Source organism: Lepus europaeus, chromosome 16, assembly GCF_033115175.1.
Source record: "Lepus europaeus isolate LE1 chromosome 16, mLepTim1.pri, whole genome shotgun sequence".
Lineage (NCBI taxonomy): Eukaryota > Metazoa > Chordata > Mammalia > Lagomorpha > Leporidae > Lepus > Lepus europaeus.
Window position 1 is genome coordinate 38,384,535 of NC_084842.1, and position 21,447 is coordinate 38,405,981.

At 39.0% G+C, this 21,447-nt stretch overlaps 1 protein-coding gene and 1 pseudogene across 1 annotated transcript in view; one reads left to right on the forward strand and one right to left on the reverse strand.

Moving 5' to 3' along the window:
* The window catches only part of GALNTL6 (polypeptide N-acetylgalactosaminyltransferase like 6), a 1,248,724-nt gene that overhangs the window by 1,195,916 nt on the left and 31,361 nt on the right, over window positions 1-21,447 (reverse strand). The window lies entirely within an intron of this gene.
* On the forward strand, window positions 19,650-19,936 carry LOC133774821 (U6 snRNA-associated Sm-like protein LSm8; annotated as a pseudogene).

Genomic DNA, 21,447 nt, shown 5'->3' on the forward strand with positions numbered 1-21,447 from the left:
CTTGTTAGCTAAAATTACACATTGATGACAAAAACAAACTTTCAAGTATCTCTAATTAATTTACTGAAAGAATAAATGGGAATGTTAGAAATATAAATGTGCTATCCACTTCTCTCTGCTCACCCCATTGAGTTAAGCATTCATATCTTTCAGTGATTGTTACTGACCAGGTTAAGGCATTATTCCATGCTCACAGATGAAGGTCACTAATTCCTGATTTGATTCAGTAGTGGAGCTTCCTTTGTGCTCATCTCCATGCAAACACACACAGTAGGAAGTTTCACCTCAAACATAGCAATGCAAAGCAGAGCATTTGTAGTTTACTGTAAGCTTAGGCTGTATAAGCAACTGGTAGATCTTAATAATGAATCAAATTCGTGAAGCTTGAGGCATGGAAGTTGAAATTTGAATTGAATCAAGTATTCTTATGTTCAAAACGTATCTTCATACCTATACTTTGCTTCTGGTATCTGGGGTGAGCATCTGGCACAGTGCTTTGTCGCTGCTTGGGAAACACATTCCGTAGTTGAATGCCTGATTGTAGTACTGGCTCTTCTTCCTATTCAGCATCCTTCTAATGCATAACCTGGGAGGCAACAGATGCTGGTTTGAGTGCTTGGGTCCATGCCACACACATGGGAGATCGGAACTGAGTTCTGAACTTGCTTCTGCTTGACCCAGCCCTGGATGTTGTGGCATTTGGGGAGTGAGTCAGTGGATGGCAAATCTCCCTTTCTCTGTCAGTTTTTTCTCTATCTTTTGAATAAAATAAAAATTAAATAAATAAAAGATTCTGGACTGGCACCGTGGCTCAACAGGCTAATCCTTTGCCTAGTGGCGCTGGCACACCAGGTTCTAGTCCCGGTCAGGGCTCCGGATTCTGTCCCGGTTGCCCCTCTTCCAGGCCAGCTCTCTGCTATGGCCCGGGAGTGCAGTGGAGGATGGCCCAAGTGCTTGGGCCCTGCACCCGCATGGGAGACCAGGAGAAGCACCTGGCTCCTGCCTTCGGATCAGCGCGGTGCACCAGCCGCAGTGCGCTGGCCATTGGAGGGTGAACCAACGGCAAAGGAAGACCCTTCTCTCTGTCTCTCTCTCTCACTGTCCACTCTGCCTGTCAAAAAAATAAAATAAATAAATAAATAAATAAAAATAAAATATTCTGGTATCCTTTTGAATCAACCTGGGAAGTCCATTATTTGGAGAGCACAGAAACAAGTATTAGTCAAGAGTTGTTTTCTGGAATATGAGGCAGGTACCACTTAAAGATGAAGGAACAGGTACAATAGACCCACAACCAGGATCTGAGCAGGTTGAGTGTTGCTAGGTAATAGGATAAATAAAAGTAAAATGTTATCTCTGTCCTTAAGGATCTTATCAAGAGTACATTTTCTGCAACGAAGTATCATTATTTGTAGCTTTCCTAGACATTTTGCTGAAATTTCCTTTAAACTTTAGAACTCTCATTAATTTCTGCATTTCCAGTGCTGCATGTATGGATTCCATATAACAGGAAAAAATGAAAAGAAAGAAAAAGGTTTAAAAACAAAAAGGAGGAAGGAAAAACATGGGAGGGATAAAGAGAAAGAAAAAAAATGAAAGACAAAGAAAAGTGAAGAGAAGAAAACAAAAAGAGATAAAGAGGAGGAAAAATATAAGAAAGAATGGACACAAAGTAGAAGGGAAAAAATAAGTCAAGGGCTGAAAAGGAAGGACAGAGCACAGAAAGAGAGAATTGAGGGGCCAGTCAGTGGCTTAGTATGTTAACTCACCATTTGTGTTGCCAGCATCCAGTATAGAAGTGGCAGTTTGAGTACCATAACTTTATTGCACCATTTAAAATTTCCATATATATTGGTTTATATGAAAATATATATACATATATAGACAAATATAATAAATATATGAAAGTTGGGGATCAGTGGGCAGAAGAAAATAGAGATTTAATAGAAGCAAATGTACAACACTGTGGTAACTATGTTAGAAGAGTTTGGATGTATTAGCTGACATAAATCTTATGACTCCTAGAGATAGTTATAATTTAATAATCCTATTTATACATAATGAAATTTAGGTACAGAAAGAATAATCAACTTAGAGAAGTGGTAGAACTAGATTGTCTCAAGTCCATGCTTCCATCTACTGTCTCTCAGAAGTTAGTTGGTAAAGGACATTCCCAAGGACAAAAAAAAAAAAAAAAAAAAAAAAAAAAAAACACATGTGATGATTATACAGTTTGTTTCTTAACAAAAACTAAAAAGTGGTCCAAATTAGGTATTTTCAAGTGAACTTTCTTTATTTGTCAGATATACCCTGAGAGGTTTTATTTTCTGCAATGTCTGAGGAACCCAGAAGTGGACAAGGTGTGCATGAGCTGCTTATCTCTCTGATTATCTTTGCTTCTACCAAAATAACTTAATTTTATGAGTTCACGTAGTAGGCTTCTATAATATTTTGGACAAGAGTGATTCTAGATATATTTCTTTTTTCTTTTTTCTTTCTTTCTTTTTTTTTTTTTTTTTTTGACGGGCAGAATTAGACAGAGAGAGACAGAGAGAAAGGTCCAGGTCTTTCTTCCGTTGGTTCACCCCCCAAGTGGCTGCTACGGCTGGAGCGCTGCACCGATCCGAAGCCAGGAGCCAGGTGCTTCTTCCTGGTCTCCCATGCAGGTGCAGGGCCCAAGCACTTGGCCCATCCTCCACTGCCTTCCTGGGCTACAGCAGAGAGGTGGACATTGATATTAACATGGACATGAAATATTATCTAATATGTTTATAGTCAGATCCCTTTCATATCATTTTAATTTTTCCCTGGTCTAGAATTCAATGCAGGATGATGCATTATCATCACATAATTATATCCTTATATCACCTTTATTCTAGAAGTCAACAGTTTATATTTTCCAGGCTTCTTTTCAGAACAGAAGGACTAGCAAGTATTTTGTCTTCTAGATGAAAATTATCCAAATAGGATAAATTTGGTTAGGAAAACAAAACAATTAAGAAGCATTGGTTTCAAATGTAATTTGGAAGGTTACCAAAGTAACAACATTTTATTCTATAGCTATTGCTGGAGAAATGGATTTATTAATACGTGAGCCTGTTAGCGACAGAATAAGTGTTATAGTAAATAATTTCAAAGTTTGGATAATAAAAGTCATTTAGCATTTTTCACAAAATGGAGAACAGAAGATTAATGTCTACAGGTTAAAGACAAGCAAACCTGCAGATATGCTGGTTATACTATTTCATGCTGATTGTTTGTAAGGGAGCAAGAAAGCAGATCCCAATCAGCTGGAAACAAGCAACTCCAAAGAAAATCTCTGCCACAGCAACCATTTCTAACTAAATTGCTTGTTATCTTTACAAAGCAACCCTCTTGGTGCCATTTATTTATATGTTTCCTATTATCCTGAGTGCAATTCTCAATGCTATATCAGTTCATAGGGAATCACTTTTCCTAAACACAAATCAGTGCTTCCTCCAATCTTATGCTGTCAACACCACACATCCAGCACTTACAGTATAGAGTGCTCTGAATATCTGCTGCTCAGCTTCTACAATCCCTTATGCCAGGAAACAGTTGTAGGACACTAGCCTAGCTAGTCTAAACCTATTCCCATCTCACGTCAAAAATTAACAGCTTAAAAGGGAAGATGAAATTGAAAATGTGGCAAAGAGTTCTATCATTTACACAGAACCTTAGCAGGCCTCAAAACAACCAGGCTTTTCCAAGGAGTTAAAGATGGTGCCTGAATTAGTGAACTCCAAAGTGACAACAGTGGGCATCTCACTTATCCAGGAAAAATAAGGTCAAATACAAATAGCAGACAGTAGCAAAGTTAACCACTGCAAGAAGATGGGATAAAGGAAACTTTAAAAAATAGATGAGCCAAGGGGCCAGCGCTGTGGCCCAGTAGGTTAATGCCCTGGCCTGGGGCATGGGCGTCCCATGTGGGCGCCAGTTCGGCACACAGCAGCTCCACTTGCGATCCAGCTCTCTGCTATGGCCTGGGAAAGCAGAAGATGGCCCAGGTCATAGGGCCCCAGCACCCACGTGGGAGACCCGGAAGAAGCTCCTGGCTTTGGATCAGGGCAGCTCTGGCTGTTGTGGCCAATTGGGGAGTAAACCAGCGGATGGAGGACCTCTCTCTCCTGTCTCTCTGTGTAAGACTGACTTTCAAATAAATAAATAAATCTTTAAAAAAATAATGAGCCAAGAATTTCAAGGAATTTCACTCCTTTGAATCAAAGAGTGGCCCCAACCACTGTAACCAGCAAATAAACTAGACAGAGAAAGAGTAATGTCCCACCTCCAGAACTGAATATGTAACATTACTGAATGTTAATGAATGAAGTTAGTCCATGGTTTAAAAAATTAACAATAACTATACATATTCACAGGTTCAAGGCAACATTTCAATGCATGATTGCAGTGTGCACTGATGAAGTCAGGGTAGTCAACAGTTCCCCTTCACTGGCATTACTTTCTGATCAGAGCCTTGGAGCTCCTGTCTTCTATACACTCATAAAATATATGTTTTTTTTTTTACTATAGTTACCTCACTCTGCTGTGTAATACTAGGAACTTATTCCTTTGATTTAACTCTGATTTGGAACCTTACCCCATACTTTGGAAGGCAACTATGCTCAGAACTCTACTACCAGCACTGACAAAGTACCCATCCTTCGAATGTGTATAATTGCAATGCAATTGCATTGCCTCATTGTACAACAATGATATCCATTCTAGTACAGGGGTATTTATACAAATGCAGCTTATTTCAGATTATGCACATCTGAAGCTAGTTATTTGATATAATAAATTGGCAAAAAATTCAGAAAATTTTTCACTTATTAGAGATGCATAGTTTTTACATTAATATTGAATACTGTTGCTTTAATCATTAACAGAAAATTAGCACTAATTCTACTATTGGTTGGCAAATTATGAAGAGGAATTCTGAGAGGGGCCAGTCATTGTCCTTTATACCAATTTCTGTGAATTTGTAAAAACATGTATATTTGTTTGCCTGTTTGTTTTCACTGGTAAATTTTCACACCCAATATCATCATCCTCTGCGAACCCCAAACATGTTACACATACTCATGTGCACACAAACACACATGTACACACATCCATCCTCAGCAGGGTATACCCCCATTAGAAAGCTCTATATCACAGTAAATCCATTGTTTACCTGCTGATTTACCCAAACACAATATTCTACACACTAGGAAAACTATGAAAGAGCCATGAAAGTAGATGGAACTCAATACATAAGAATAACTATGCTAAGAGCTCACAAAAGCTTTCTGTCATGATAAGCAAATGTCTCTAATCATTACAATATTTCATTAAGATTACCAATAAGAATGGTAATAAACATTCATAGATGAAAAACCTTGGCTTTGCTCTCATATCAACAATATAATATTGCAAAAAATTTATCCTCTCACCCTGTTCATATCCTCTAGCTTATTGTATTATTTTATGTGAATCTTCTTCATAGTCATGTTAATATTCTTATTTTCTTGTGCTAATCCACTTATGTTTTATTAGGCTATCACATTTGTAGTGCATAAGGAATATAGGTGATCTTTCACACAGAATATTCCTTTTTCAGTATGCATAAATTATGCTCAGTTATGATTCCTACATATGAGCTGCAGGCAAAATTAGATATAAAGAGCATTAAAATATAAACTAATGATTTTTCCTTATTACATCATTATTGTAGTAGTCACCTCAGCGCCCTTCTCTGTTTTAATAAACTAATTGCATAGAAAGAGGGAAAATGGTCTAGGGTGGCATGATCTGAGGAGGGTGTTAACTCCCAATTGTAATGCTGTTGTGAAACTGGCAACAGTATTTCAGATATATTGAATGGATGGTATTGAATAGGCAATATCTAAGGCTTTATAAGTCCTTTGTGGCTTGAAACTAAATGGAAAATAAATTGAAAATGGAAATAAACTGTACTGGCTGGCACCACGGCTCACCAGGCTAATCCTCTGCCTGCAGTGCTGGCACCCCTGGTTCTAGTCCCAGTTGAGGTGCCGGATTCTATCCCGGTTGCTCCTCTTTCAGTCCAGCTCTCTGCTGTGGCCCGGGAAGGCAGAGGAGGATGGCCCAAGTGCTTGGGCCCTGCACACGCATGGGAGACCAGAAGCACCTGGCTCCTGGCTTTGGATCAGTGCAGCACGCCAGCCGCAGCACATTGGCCGTAGTGGCCATTTGGGTGGTGAACCAATGGAAGGAAACTTTTCTCTCTGTCTCTCTCTCACTGTCTAACTCTGCCTGTCAAAAGAAGAAAGGAAGGAAGGAAGGAAGGAAGGAAGGAAGGAAGGAAGGAAGGAAGGAAGGAAGGAAGGAAGGAAGGAAATAAACTGTACTACCAAGCATGGAAAAGAGTTACCCCAAAGCGGCTTCCTTGTGTATTCAGACCATTGGGAAGTGCATTTTAGAAAATAAAGGATAAACAGATAAAAGAGATTTGGTAGCAACCAAAATGTTTAAGATTAGACTGACCATTAATATTTGAGGGACTTGGTTCAAACGTTATATTGGAGGTCCTAAACCACAATCCTAAACATTTAGATGTTATAGATCAAGTTGACAAACATATGTTGTATTTTTCTCCATCACTGCGGGTAACTTCATAATGGCAAAACCTAAAGGTATGTGAAAAGATTATTTGCTTTTCTATGACCATACAAATTCAATTACTATATTGCACATTTCCAGGTGTTCTGTTCACAGGTCAGTGATATTTGGAAAAATAATAAAATAACCAAATAATTCATTAATAAGTATTATAGTTTTAAAAATTTATTACTAAATTTGAAAGGAAGAGACAAAGAGAGTCAGAGATCTTCCAAATGATGGTTCACTCCCCAAATGACCACAACAGCCAGGGTTGGGCCAAGCTGAATTCAAAAGCCCAAAGTCAATCTGGATTTCCCACACGGGTGGCAAGGATCCGCACTTGAGTCATTATGTGCTGCCTCCCAGGTGTGCATCACCAGGAAGCTGGCACTGGAAGCAGAACCAGGACCCAAACTTATGCACTCTGATATGGATGTAGGAATCTCAAGTGACATCTTAACAACTGTGCCAAATGACCATGCCTAAATACGTACTATTATAGAATTACTACCATTCTTTTATTTTACAAAACCATCTATTATCTTGTTATGGTCCAATTTTTTTTTTTTGGACAGGCAGAGTGGACTGTGAGAGAGAGAGAGAGAGAGAGAGAGAGAGAGAAAAGTCTTCCTTTTGCCGTTGGTTCACCCTCCAATGGCTGCCATGGCCAGCGCGCTGTGGCCAGCGCATCGCGCTGATCCAAAGCCAGGAGCCAGGTGCTTCTCCTGGTCTCCCATGGGGGTGCAGGGCCCAAGGACTTGGGCCATCCTCCACTGCACTCCCTGGCCACAGCAGAGAGCTGGCCTGGAAGAGGGGCAACCGGGACAGAATCCGGCACCCCGACCGGGACTAGAACCCAGTGTGCCGGCGCCACAGGTGGAGGATTAGCCTACTGAGCCGTGGCGCCGGCCTATGGTCCAAATTTTAAAATAATTTAATTTATACTGATACCAATGTAAAATACTCAATTTGGCTGAGAGGGTGGTATTACTATGCTGAAATGGCTTTGTTTCTTTCAATTAAAATTCTGCTTTGAATCCAAGATGGCTGAATGCTAAGATGCACTGACTTCAGCTGAATAAGGACACTAGAAAAACAAAGGAAGGACAACGTTTCCAGGGAACTCATGACAGAAATTCAGTGGAAAAGTAACCTAATAGAACAGAGACTGCATGGGAAGTGAGGAAAGAGGATGGACACAGTGCTGAGGCTGGCCACTGGGTGCAGTCATTTGCCAGTTGGAGTTGCCATCTTCCCACTGCAAGGTAGGAAGAAGCTGGCACACACTTCATCACCAGCAGCTTTAGCTGAGGGAGAATTCCACAGTCCCCCACTGACTCCAGCATGGGGAGCTTACTGGGGTCTAAGTGACTGCTTGGATATAAGAAGGGAAGCCACATTGCCTCCTTCCCCTCCCCTGCAGAGCCTCAGACTCAGTTGGATGTGTAGTCACACAGCTGATCCCTGTTCCACTGTTAACAGAAGCAACAAGAGCCAGGGTTATCAGGTCAACTTAGGGAATGGAGGGAAGAGCCTCTGCAGCTTGCAACCACTGGAGTTTTGCAAACAAGCCCCAGAGCTATACTCACTCATTCTACCTGAACAATGGGGGCTTCCCCTCAATTTCTTAGGGTCAGTGCAAGCAGTAGCTCATAAAAAAATCTGGACCTATCCTGAGTCAGTTCCCTCTTTACCTCCTAGCTCATGTTTGCTGGGACCGAGTCACAAACCTCAATAATGCCCTTGTATGCCCTGTGAGAAATGGGCCCAGATCCATCCATGCCTCACAGAGTCAGGACTTAGGTGTTGATAGTATAATCTTTGGAGTATTTCACACTCACTTGAGATATTTGGAGTGTTCTATCCACAGACAGAGGACTGCTCTGCAGATAGAATAGTGTTCTGCTTCAGACAGGTGGCTACCACAGTGCCTGACACCTGGCTCCACCATGGGAGATCTGGGTAACAACCTACTGTATCCTGGAACACCAGGACTGTAAAAACCAGTACTAACTTCCTAAATGCACTGGATCTACCTGGTGGGACCTCAGGAAGAGCTTGCCTGTATTCCACCTGCCAGTGCAAAATCCTGTGTATACCCTGTAGTCACCCTGTAGGATTGGAGCAGGATTCAATTCATACCCTCCAGTCTTGAGACTAGGGCTACTGGTGTTATAAGCCCCACTACTTGTTTCACTCTCCCAACAGGGTCTAAGATATGGCCCTTAGACAGAACATAATCCTAAGGCCATAGCTATTGGTGCCACAAGCCCAGGATCACTCAGGCTTGCCAGTGGGACATGGTGGCAGCCCCATATGTGTAGCTTAGCACCAACAGCAAGGCTGTGATTATCACAATCCCTATTGTCACTAACACCAAACTCTCTGGGAACTGAAAATATTACACCCTGGGAAGCCCACATTTACCTTAAGTCACATTTATACCCTTACCTACAAAGTGCAGCAGACTAGACTATTGTGTCACTTATAGACACAGCTGTCACTGATTAAAGGAAATCACTCAGAAGTTGCACATCCAGACTCATGGAGAACTAAAGCCAAAGCAACAAGCCAAGTGATACCCTGAATTCCATCTAGACCATGGAATCTTTTTCAATAAAACCCACTCAAGGGGCTGGTGCTATGGCATAGCGTGTTAAAGCCCTGGTCTAAAGTGCGGGCATTTCATATGGGCACCGGTTCTGGTCCCGGCTTCTCCGCTTCCTATCCAGCTCTCTGCTGTGGCCTGGGAAAGCAGTGGAAGATGGCCCCCGCACTCACATGGGAGACCTGGAGGAAGCTCCTGGTTCCTGGCTTTGGATCAGCTCAGCTCCAGCTGTTGCAGCCATCTGGGGATGGACCAGCGGTTGGACGACCTCTCTTTGTCTCTACCTCTCTAACTCTTTCAAATAAATAATGTTTAAAAATAAAACTATTCCATACAGAAGATGCAATAATTTCACCAGATTCACAATCAACAAAGGGACACAGGAAACATGAAGAAACAGGTAACATGACTTCTCCAAAACAACACAATAATTATCTAGAATTAGATCCTGAGCTGAAGGAAATCTATGAAATTCCAGAAATGGAATAAAAATAATGAATGCAAGGAAACTTAATGCAATGAAGAAAAAGAATAAAAAAGAATGAAGAAGTCAATATGAAACACGGGAGGCCATTAAATGACAAAATATTTGTATAATAAGGATTCCCGAAGAAGAGGAGAAGGAAAAATGACATTGAGAACTTGCTAAATGAAATAATAGTTGAAAACGTCCCAGGTCTTGAAAGGGATGTGGACATCCAGATGCAGGAAGCTTAAAGGACCTTAAGCACTCTTAACCAGAAAAGATTTCTTCCAAGGAATACTGTCACCAAATTGTTAAAAGTTAAGGACGAATATAAACTCCCAAGGAAAGTAAGAGAAGCATATCAAGTTACATGCAAATGGAAACCAATTAGATGAACAGCAGATTTATCAGTATAAATCCTACAGGCTAAAAGAGAGTTGGATGACATATCTAAGGTATTAAAATAAGAAAGAAAAAAAAAACCTTCCAACCAAGAATATTATATCCAGTAGAACTACCCTTTGAACATGAAGGAGAAATAAGCATTTCCCAGATTAGTAAAAACTGAAATAATTAACCACCATCAGGAAATCCATAAAAAGGGTTCTGAAGAAATTCAGGAAAACAATGACACTACAAAATTCACTAACAAAGCATGTATAATCAGTAATGAATCATCATATGACAGATATTAGTTCTCATCTATCAATACTTACCTTGAATGCAAGTAGATAAATGTATTAAATTCCCCCAAACAGATGATTCATATTGGCTGAATATATAAAAATAAAAAAGACCCCACTATATGTTTCCTTTAAGAAAATAATTTCATTAATAAAGACAACACAAAGACTGAAAGTGAAGAACTGGAAAAAGATACGCCAGGCAAATGGAAATGAAAAATGAGCAGAAACAGCTGTAATTGTATCAGATAAAACAGATTTTAAATCAGAAATTTTAACAATCCATGAGATACAGAAAAAGCAGCATTAAGAGGGAAGTTTATACCATTAAGTGTAATAAAAAAGAAATCCTTCAAATAAATAATCTGTTGATGAATCTCAAAGACAGAAAAACAATAACAAACAAGCACCAAATTAGCAGGAGCTGAGAAATAATAAGTATCAAAGTATAAATAAATGAAATTGAAACTAAAAATAAAAAGAACAAAAAATGCTCATGTTTTGAGAAGAAACAAAATATACAAACCTTTAGTCAAACCAACAAAGAAAAAAACTCAAAGAAAATTAGGGATGAAAAAGGAGGTATTACAACCAATACCACTGAAATACAAAAGATCATAAAAAACTATATGAAAAACTATATGCTAACAAACTGGAAAATCTCAAAGAAATGAATCAATTCCTGTATGTATGCAATATACCAAATTGAATCAAGAAGATCCAGAAAATCTAAATAGACTTGCAACAAGCAATGATATCGAAATGTAACTAAAAGTCTCTCATCAAGGAAAAGTCCAGGACCTGATGGCTTTACTACTGAATTCTACAAAACATCTAAGGAGAAACTAATTGCAATACTTTTCAAACCATTCAAAAATATTAAATAGGATGGGACTCTGAAAATCTCTTTTTAAGAGGTCAGCATCACCCTAATACCAATACAAAACAAAGACATAAAACAATAAGAAAACCAAAGATCCATATCTGATGAACAAAACTTCTCAAAATGCAAAACTTCTCAACAAAATACAGGCAAACTGAATCCACAACTATATAAAAAAAATCATATATCATTATCAAGTGAACCAAATGGGATGTATCCCAGGGTTGTAAGAGTGATTCAACATTTTAACTGTCAACAGAATGAAGAACAAAACCATATTTTCATCTTAATTAATGATAAGAAAGCACTGGATAAGAGCCAACATTCCTTCATGATAAAAAATTATCCACAAATTAGGTACAGAAAGAACATACCTCAAAATTATAAAGGCTATCTACGTCATGCTAACAACTAATATCCCTATGAGGAGGGAAAAGCTGAAAGCATTTATATATGGTGCACACACACACACACACACTAGAATATTATTCAGCTAAAAAAATTAATCCACATAACTACAGCTAAATTTTTTTGTAAAAGTGCTTAGATCATATTGAAAGATAACCTCTTAAACAAATGGTGTGAGCAAAACAAAATGGATATATGTAGAAGAATAAAATTAGTTCCCTATCTCTCACCATATATAAAAATCAACCAGAAAGATCGAATACTTAAATTTTATATCAAGAACTCAACAACAACAACAAAACAACCAATCAGTTAAGAAATGGGCAAAGGATCTCAACACACAGTTCTCAAAAGAAGAAATACAAATGACCAACAAACATACGCAAACTTTTCAAACATCACCAGCCATTAGGGAAATGAAAATCATAACCACAATGAGATATTACCTTATCCCTGTCAGGATGGCAATTATACAAAGATAGAGGGTAACAAATGCTGGTGAGGATGTGGAGAGTATGGAACCCTTTATACACTGTTAGTAGGAATGCAATTAGTGCTACCACTGAGAAATACAGCTTGGTCATTTTTTTTTCTTTTTTTTTAAACTTTTATTTAATCAATATAAATTTCCAAAGTACAGGTTATGGATTACAATGGCTTTCCTCCCACCCACAACCCTCCCCTTTCCCACTCCCTCTCCCCTTCCATTCACATCAAGATTCATTTTCAATTCTCTTTATATACAGAAGATCAGTTTAGTATATACTAAGTAAAGATTTCAACAGTTTACACCCACATAGTAACATAAAGTGAAAAATACTGTTGGAGTACTAATTATAGCATTAAATCACAATGTACAGTACATTAAAGACTCTTTTTTGTCATTTTTAAACTTTTATTTAATAAATATAAATTTCCAAAGTACAGCTTATGGATTATAGTGGCTTCCCCCACCCCATAACTTCCCTCCCACCCGCACCCCTCCCATCTCCTGCACCCTCTCCCATTCCATTCACATCAAGATTCATTTCCAATTAATAAATGTAAATTTCCAAAGTGCAACTTTTGCATTGTTGTAGCTTTTTCCCCCATAACCTCCCTCCCACCTACAGTCATCCCATCTTCAACTCCCTCTCCCATCCCACACTTCATCAAGATTCATTTTCAATTATCTTTATATACAGAAGATCAACTTAGTATATACTAAGCAAAGATTTCAACACATTGCACCCACACAACCACACAAGACATAGAGTACTGTTCAACTAGTAGTTTTACTGTTCATTCTCATAGTACAACAAATTAAGGACAGAGGTCCTACATGGGGAGCAAGTGCACAGTGACTCCCATTGTTGATTTAACAATTGACACTCTTATTTGTGATGTCAGTAATCACCCGAGGCTCTTGCCATGAGATGTCAAGGCTATGGAAGCCTCTTGAGTTCACCAACTCTGAACTTATTTAGTCAAGGCCATATTACAGTGGAGGTTCCTTCCTCCCTTCAGAGAAAGGTGCCTCCTTCTTTGATGGCCTGTTCTTTCTGCTGGGATCTCATTCACCGAGATCTTTCATTCAGGTCGTTTTTGCCACAGTGTCTTGGCTTTCCATGCCTGTGAGACTCTCATGGGCCTTTTAGCCAAATCCAAATGCCCCAAGGGTTAATTCTGAGGCTGGAGTGCTATTTAGGGCATTTGCCATTCTATGAGCCTGCTGTGTTTCCTGCTTCCCCCGCGATCTTTCTCTCCCTTTTAATCCTATCCTTCATTATTTGCAGACACTGTTCTTATTTGTGAAATTTCTTTGACACTTAACCTATCTTTTTGATCAATTATATACTTAAGCCTATCACTTTAACAAGTGAGATGGCATTGGTTCATGCCTCCTTGATAAGATTGAATTGGAATCCCCTGGCACATTTCTAGCTCTACCAATGGAGGTAAGTCCGAGAGAGCATGTGCCAACCTGCATATCTCCTCCCACTCTTATTCCCTCTCTTATTTTTAACAAAGATCACTTTTCCATTAATTTTAAACAACTAAGAATAATTGTGTATTAATTACAGAGTTCAACCAATGGTATTAAGTAGAACAAAACAACAACAAAATACTAAAAGGAATAAAATAGTAAGTTGTTCCTCAACAGTCAAGACAATAGCTGATCATAGTGTCCATTTCATTTCAACGAGTTTCCTTTTAGGTGCTCGGTTAGTTGTCATTGATTAGGGAGAACATATGATATTTGTCCCTTTTGGACTGGCTTATTTCACTCAGCATGATATTTTCGAGATTCCTCCATTTTGTTGCAAATGACCGATTTCATTGTTTTTTACTGCTGTATAGTATTCTATAGAGTATATGTCCCATAATTTCTTTATCCAGTCTACTGTTGATGGACATTTAGGTTGATTCCATGTCTTAACTATTATTAATTGAGCTGCAATAAACATTGGGGTGCAAACAGCTCTTTTTTTCCCAGTTTAATTCCCTTTGGGTAAATTCCAAGGAGTGGGATGGCTGGGTCATGTGGTAGGGCTATATTCAGGTTGCTGAGGACTCTCCAGACTGCCTTCTATAGTGGCTTTACCAGTTTGCATTCCCACCAACAGTGGATTAGTGTCCCTTTTTCCCCACATCCTCGCCAGCATCTGTTGTTAGTGTATTTCTGTATGTGAGCCATTCTAACCAGAGTGATGTGAAAACTCATTGTGGTTTTGATTTGCATTTCCCTGATGACTAGAGATCCTGAACATTTTCTCATGTGTCTGTTGGCCATTTGGATTTCCTCTTTTGAAAAACGTCTGTTAAGGTCGTTGGCCCATCTTTTTATTGGGTTGTTTGTTTTGATGTTGTGGAGTTTCTTGATCATTTTATAGATTCTAGTTGTTAATCCTTTATCAGTTGTGTAGTTGCAAATAATGTCTCCCATTCTCTTCACTGACTGTTTCTTTTGCTGTAAAGAAACTTTTCAATTTGAGGTAATCCCATTTGTTTATTTTATCTTTGATTACCCGTGCCTCTGGGGTCTTCTCCAGGAATTCTTTGCCTGTTCCAATGTCTTGAAGGGTTTCCCCTATACTCTCAATTAATTTCATGGTGTCGTGGCGTATCTCTAGTTCTTTGATCCATGTTGAGTGGATTTTTGCATACAGTGTAAGGTAGGGGACTTGCTTCATACTTTGACATGTGGACATCCAGTTTTTCCAGCACCATTTGTTAAAGATGCTGTCCTTGTTCCAGGGGTTGGTTTTAGGTCCTTTGTCAAATATGAGTTGGCTATAGATGTTTGGATTGATTTCCAGTGTTTCTATTCTGTTCCATTGGTCTATCCATCTGTTTTTGTACCAGTACCAGGCTGTTTTGATTATAACTGCCCTGTAGTGTGTCTTGAAGTCTGGAATTGTGATGCCTCTGGCTTTGTTTTTATTGTAAAGGATTTCTTTAGCTATTCTCGGTCTCCTGTTTCTCCATATGAATTTCAGCATCATTTTTTCTAGGTCTGTGAAGAATGACTTTGGTATTTTGATTGGTATTGCATTGAACTTGTAAATTGCTTTTGGGAGAATGGACATTTTGATGACATTGATTCTTCCAATCCATGAGCATGGCATATTTTTCCATTTTTTGTGTCATCTTCTATTTCTTTCTTTAGTGTTTTGTAATTTTCATCATAGAGGTCTTTGACATCCTTGGTTAAATTTATCCTAAGGTACTTGATTGTTTTTGTGGCTATTGTTAATGGGATTGATCTTAGAAGTTCTTCCTTGGCCATGGCATTGTCTGTGTATTCAAAGGCTATTGATTTCTGAGCACTGACTGTATCCTGCTACTTTACCAAACTCTTCTATGAGTTCCAATAGTCTCTTATAGGAACTTATTTGATCCCCTATATATAGGATCATGTCATCTGCAAATAGGGATAGTTTAACTTCCTCCTTTCCCATTTGTATCACTTTAATTTCTTTTTCTTGCCTGATGGCTCTGGCTAAAACTTCAAGGACTATATTGAATGGCAATGGTGAGAGTGGGCATCCCTGACTGGTACCAGTTTTCAATGGAAATGCCTCCAACTTTTCCACATTAATATGATGCTGGCCATTGGTTTGTTATAAATTGCCTTAATTATGTTGAAGAATGTTCCTTCTAACCCCAATTTGCTTAGAGTTTTCATCATGAAAGGGTGTTGTATTTTGTCAAATGCTTTCTCTGCATATATTGAGATAATCCTATGATTTTTGTTTCTCAATGTGTTAATGTGATGTATCACATTGATTAACTTTCGAATATTGAACCATCCCTGCATACCAGAGATAAATCCCACTTGGTCCGGGTGAATGATCTTTCTGATGTGTAGTTGGATTCGGTTTACCAGAATTTTGTTGAGTATTTTCAAACATCTGTGTTCATCACAGAGATAGGTCTGTAGTTTTCTTTCTCTGTTGTGTCTTTTCTGGATTAGGAATTAAGGTGATATTGGCTTCATAGAAAGAATTTGAGAGGGTTCCCTCCCTTTTAATTGTTTTAAATAATTTGAGAAGAACTGGAGTTAGTTATTATTTAAATGTCTGGTAGAATTCAGTGGTGAAGCCATCTGGTCCTGGGCTCTCCTTTTTCGGTAGTGTGTTTATTATTGATTCAATTTCTTTCATGGTTATGGCTCAGTTTAGGAAGGTTGTATGTGTCCAGGAATCTATCCATTTCTTCCAGGTTCCCCAATTTGTTAGCATACATCTCTTTGTAGTGGTTTCTGGTGATTCTTTTTATTTCTGTTGTGTCTGTTGTTACATTTCCATTACTATCTTTAATTTTACAGATTTGGGTCTTCTCTCTCCTTTTTTTGGTTAGTTGGGCCAATAGTGTGTCTATTTTGTTTATTTTTTCAAAGAACCAGCTCTTGGTTTTGTTGATCTTTTGTATTGTTATTTGGTTTCAATTCTATTTATTTTTTCTCTAATCTTTAGTATTTTGATAGGTTGTGTTGTCATTTTCATTTATTTCTAGAAATCCTTTGATTTCACTTTTGATTTCTTCTATGACCCATTTTCATTCAGAATCATGTTGTCCATTCTCCATGTGTTTGCATATGGTATAGAGATTCCTGGGTTGTTGATTTTGAGTTTCACTGTGCTATGGTCTGAGAAGATGCACGGTATAGTTTCAATTGTTTAGAATTTGTTGAGGCTCTTTTTATGGCCTAGCATATGTTCAATCCTAGAGTACGTTCCATGTACTGGGGAGAAATATGTGAACTCTGTGGCTGTGTGGTGGAAGGCCCTGAAGATATCTACTAGGTCTATTTTGTCTATAGCATCAATTAGCTCTGTTGTTTCCTTATTGATTTTCTGTCTGGCTGATCTGTCCCATTGGCGAGAGTGGGGTGTTGAAGTCCCCTGTTACTATTGTATTTGAGTCTATATCTCCCTTTAAGTCCTTTAGTAATTCTTTCAAGTAGCCAGGCACCCTGTATTTAGGTGCATTACATTTATAACAGTAATGTCTTCATGTTGGATTGATCCTTTAATCATTATATAATGCCATTCTTTGTCTCTTTTAATAGTTTTTATGTTAAAGTCTATTTTGTCTGATATTAGGATGACCACACCAGCTCTTTTTTGATTTCTGTTAGCTTTGAGTATCTTTTGCCATCCTTTCACTTTCAGGCTGTGTGCATCTTTGCTGATAAGGTGTGTTTCCTGAAGGCAGCATATAGATGGATTCTCTTTTTTGATCCAATCAGCCAGTCTGTGTCTCTTGGTATTAGAGTTAAGGCCATTTACATTCAGTGTGACTACTGTTAAGTACTGTCTTTTTCCAGTCATGTTTCCTAAAAGGAGCTGTTTATGTATTTTGAGATTTGTTTGTAGCTTAGTTGGGTCATTTTCTACATTCGCTTTTTTTTTTTTTTTTTTTGCAGTGAAGTTCTCGTTTTTGTATTTCTGTGTGCAGCACATCTTTGAGCCAGTGTTGTAGGGTTGGACGTGAGGATACAAATTCTTTCAGTTTCTGTTTGTCATAGAAGATCTTTATTTCCCCTTCATTCATAAATGATAGCTTTGCAGGGTATAGTATTCTAGGTTGGCATTGTTTGTCTTTTAAAACTTGGAATATATCATGCCATTGTCTCCCTGCCTGTAGTGTTTGCGATGAGAAGTCTGAGGTGAGTCTGATTATATTACCCCAGAATGTGATTTGTCGTTTCTGTCTGGCACATTTTAGGATTTTTTCTTTGTGTTTCACTGAGCTGAGAGTTGCCACAATGTGTCGTGGTAAATTTCTCTTCTGGTCTAACTTGTTGGTGCTCCTGAGTATTTGTTGAATTTGGTCGTTATTATCAATCTGCCTCTGTTGGAAGTTTTCTAATATTATTTCATTGAAAATACCTTCCAATCCATCCTCTCTTTCCACACCCTCAGGGACTCCTATTATCTGAACATTACAATGCTTGATTGAATCTTGTAGATCTCCAACTGTATTTTTTTAATTTTCTCATTTCTTCTTCCTGTGTTTGATCTGACTATTATTTTTGGAAGTTTGTCTTCGAGTTCTGATATTTGCTCTTCTATTTCATCTGTTCGATTTCTGAGGGATTCCACAGTGGATATGGTCAATTGAGTTTTTCATTTCCAGTATTTCATTCTGGCTTCTCTTAGGATCTCTAATACTTGGGCATGCTTTTCGTTCAGATCTTGAATCAGTTTCTCATTACTTCTAAGAAATCTGATCATTAATTTTCTGAATTATTTTTCTGGCATGATTTCAAATTCTTCTTCTTCTTCAGGTTTAGCCTGCTCCATTGGGGAGTTCATATGTTCTTTTTTATATTCTTATTCTGGATTTTTCCTTTGTTCTTTGGCATTTCTGTTTGGCTCAGTTTTAAGGTTGATTTCCCTCTGCTATGGCCTGTTATGGGTCTGAACCAATAGCTAGTGTAAGCAGGCAGCTCTACCTTCTAGAGTTTGTTTATTTATTTTATTTTACTTTTTGGTAACTTGCGTAGGCTGGTGTAAGGGCTTTGAGGTGCCAAGCTCCACCCCTGGGGCCGGTTTGCCTGTTCCTTTGTTCGCCCAAAAGTGCCTGGGCCTCGTTGATCAGCTGCCCCTCCCTCACTGCACCCCCTGCACGAGGAGTAGGGAGTAGCTCCAAACCACCTTGGTCCCCACCACTGAAGTACACTCCTTTGGAGGGTGAAAGTAGAGCCCGCCCTCCTTTATGCACCAATGTAAACAAACAAGATAGCTGATCTCCACCCATTGCAACTCTGATGGGAGGGGGGCAGAGATACCAAGGGATCCTGGCGTGTTCAATCTCTCAGTTCATCCCCCTGGATCACACCCTCTTCCCACAGGCGCTATTCACTTTGTTTTGATTTTGATTTCCTTCCCCATTCAATTGTACGTGTCTCACCTGTCCATCCCAGGGTGGGTCGGGGTTGGTGGCGGCAGCTGTGGCAGCAGCAGTGGAGGTGGTTCCCTCACTATTTCTTTCTTTTTTTTTTCCATTCTCTTTCTGCAGTTCTGGGCCCCTCTACCTGCCCCAGGGTGGACCCCGTGTCACTCTAGCCAACCTTTTGTGGTTCTGTCACCTGACTGTCCCCTCTATTCATCAATTTCTCTCTGCATGACTCTGCACACCTTGCTGCTATACCGCCATCTTGGAACCTCTTAGTGTGAAATAGACTCTTTATATGATCCAGCAATGCCACTACTGGATATATATCCAAAAGAAATGAACACATTTATCAAAGAAACACCTGCATTACAATGTTTATAGTGGCACTATTGCAACAGGCAAAATATGGTATCAACCAAGGTGCCCATCATCAGATAAATGGATTAGGGAATGTACCATTTATGTATGCAAACACACAAAATGGAATAGTATTCAGCTATAAAAAAAGAATGAAGAGCTCTACTTGTCACAGGTGCCACTCTTTTGCCTGGAACCTCCAGGCCAAGCAGCATGACGTCCACTTTGGAAAACTAAATCACTGAACTGTGGCTGTTATTACTTCTGATTGGAGAATGATTGTGGAAACACTGAAAGGCTTTGACCAGACCAGTAATTTGATTTTGGATGAAAGCCATGAATGAGTGTTCAGCTCATCACAGGGAGAACAAGCGGTACTAGAGGTATACATTGTAAGAGGTGATAATGTCGCAGTCATTGGAGAAATTGATGAAGAGACAAATTAAGTACTTGATTTGGGGAATATTTGAGCAGGACCTCTGAACTCTGTAGCACACTGAGGAAGAACTTCATACACTGGACATCTGTAAATTTGTATAGAGACTGACTATTCTGAGGATGGCAGGAGTGTGGAATTTTTATGAACATGTAATTGTGATTTATTGTAAGATGAAAATTAAAATATTTCTACCTTTAACTGGAAAAAATTTTTTGTGCTTAAGTCATGTTTTTGTAGCTTGGTTTTAATTTTGTATTAAATTCTGTGAAAATCTAATGGTAACTTCGGTAACTTTTAGAAAAAAATCAGTACCTTCTGAAATTTTAATTGATATTTAAGGAAAACTAGTTGAAAAGAGAACTTTGTATGTCATGAAGCATTCAAGTAAAATTGGATGTAAGCTTTTGTTTTTTAAGAAAGTCACAGGAAAGTAAATTGTATACAGATACCTGAACCTTAGGTATTTATCTGCACAGCACTGATGATGCTGTTGTGCCCAGATATCAGATCCCCAAATGCCGCCAAAGACTTGAACACACCGAAATGAAAGAGCAAGGTTTATTTTGGAAGTACAAGCTGCAGCAGGGACCCCCATCTACTCAACTGTGCAGCGGAGGGCAGAGGAATGCCCTGAGCCATGCTTGGGAGCCTCTTTTAAAGCATGGTTATGTCACTGAGGGGTGTGGGGTAACAGTGGATTGGCTGGGGTCACTTCTGGTACTTCCTGATCAAATGTGGTTGTTCCTGATTGGGTCAGACCCAGGAGATTTCCTTATATGGTGAAAGCTAGCAAGCTGTTCCATTGTAACTTTCGGTTTCCCCCAGAGTGACGCTGCTTTTACGGGAAGTAGGGCTTGCCTCTCCAAATGGAGGCACTTTTTCAAAACATAGTTACTCTGGCCCTTCAATGCTTTGCCAGTGCTTTTCAAAGTTGATCCTTAGCACTTAGTGACTCTGGTAAAAATGTCTGTGTTTCAGAAAAAGAAAAATGCTAACAAAGTTTCAATATTTTGGGGGGTCCAAAATTGAGGATGATTAGGAAAGATAGGATTGAGGAGGAAGATATTTGCAGAATCTATGGATGCCCAGTAAGTGAGAAATGAAAGTAATATGAACACATGTTGACTTAAAAGAATAGTATGTGACTTGAAAAAGTTGATTCTATGTAGTCTTAAAGGCCATTAGAGTTTTTAATTTTTAGTCGTTGGAGAGTTTGAGTACCAGCATTGTGGAATAGTGGGTAAAGCTGTTACTTTTGATGCTGGCATCCTATATGGCTGCATTTCCAATCCATCTCCCTGCTAATGGCCTGGGAAAAGCAGCAGAAGGTGGCCAAGTGTTTGGGACACATAGGAGACCTGCAAGAAGCTCCTGGTTCCTGGCTCAGCCCTGATCATTGTGGCCATCTGGAGAATGAACTAGCAGATGAAAGATACCTCTGGATCCCTCCTTCTTCTCCTCTCCTCTCTTCTCCCCTTTTCTCTCTCTTCTCCCCTCTCTCCTCTCTCTTCTTTCTCTCCCCTCTTTTCTTTCTCTCCTCCTTACCCCACCCATCCCTTATAACTTTCAAAT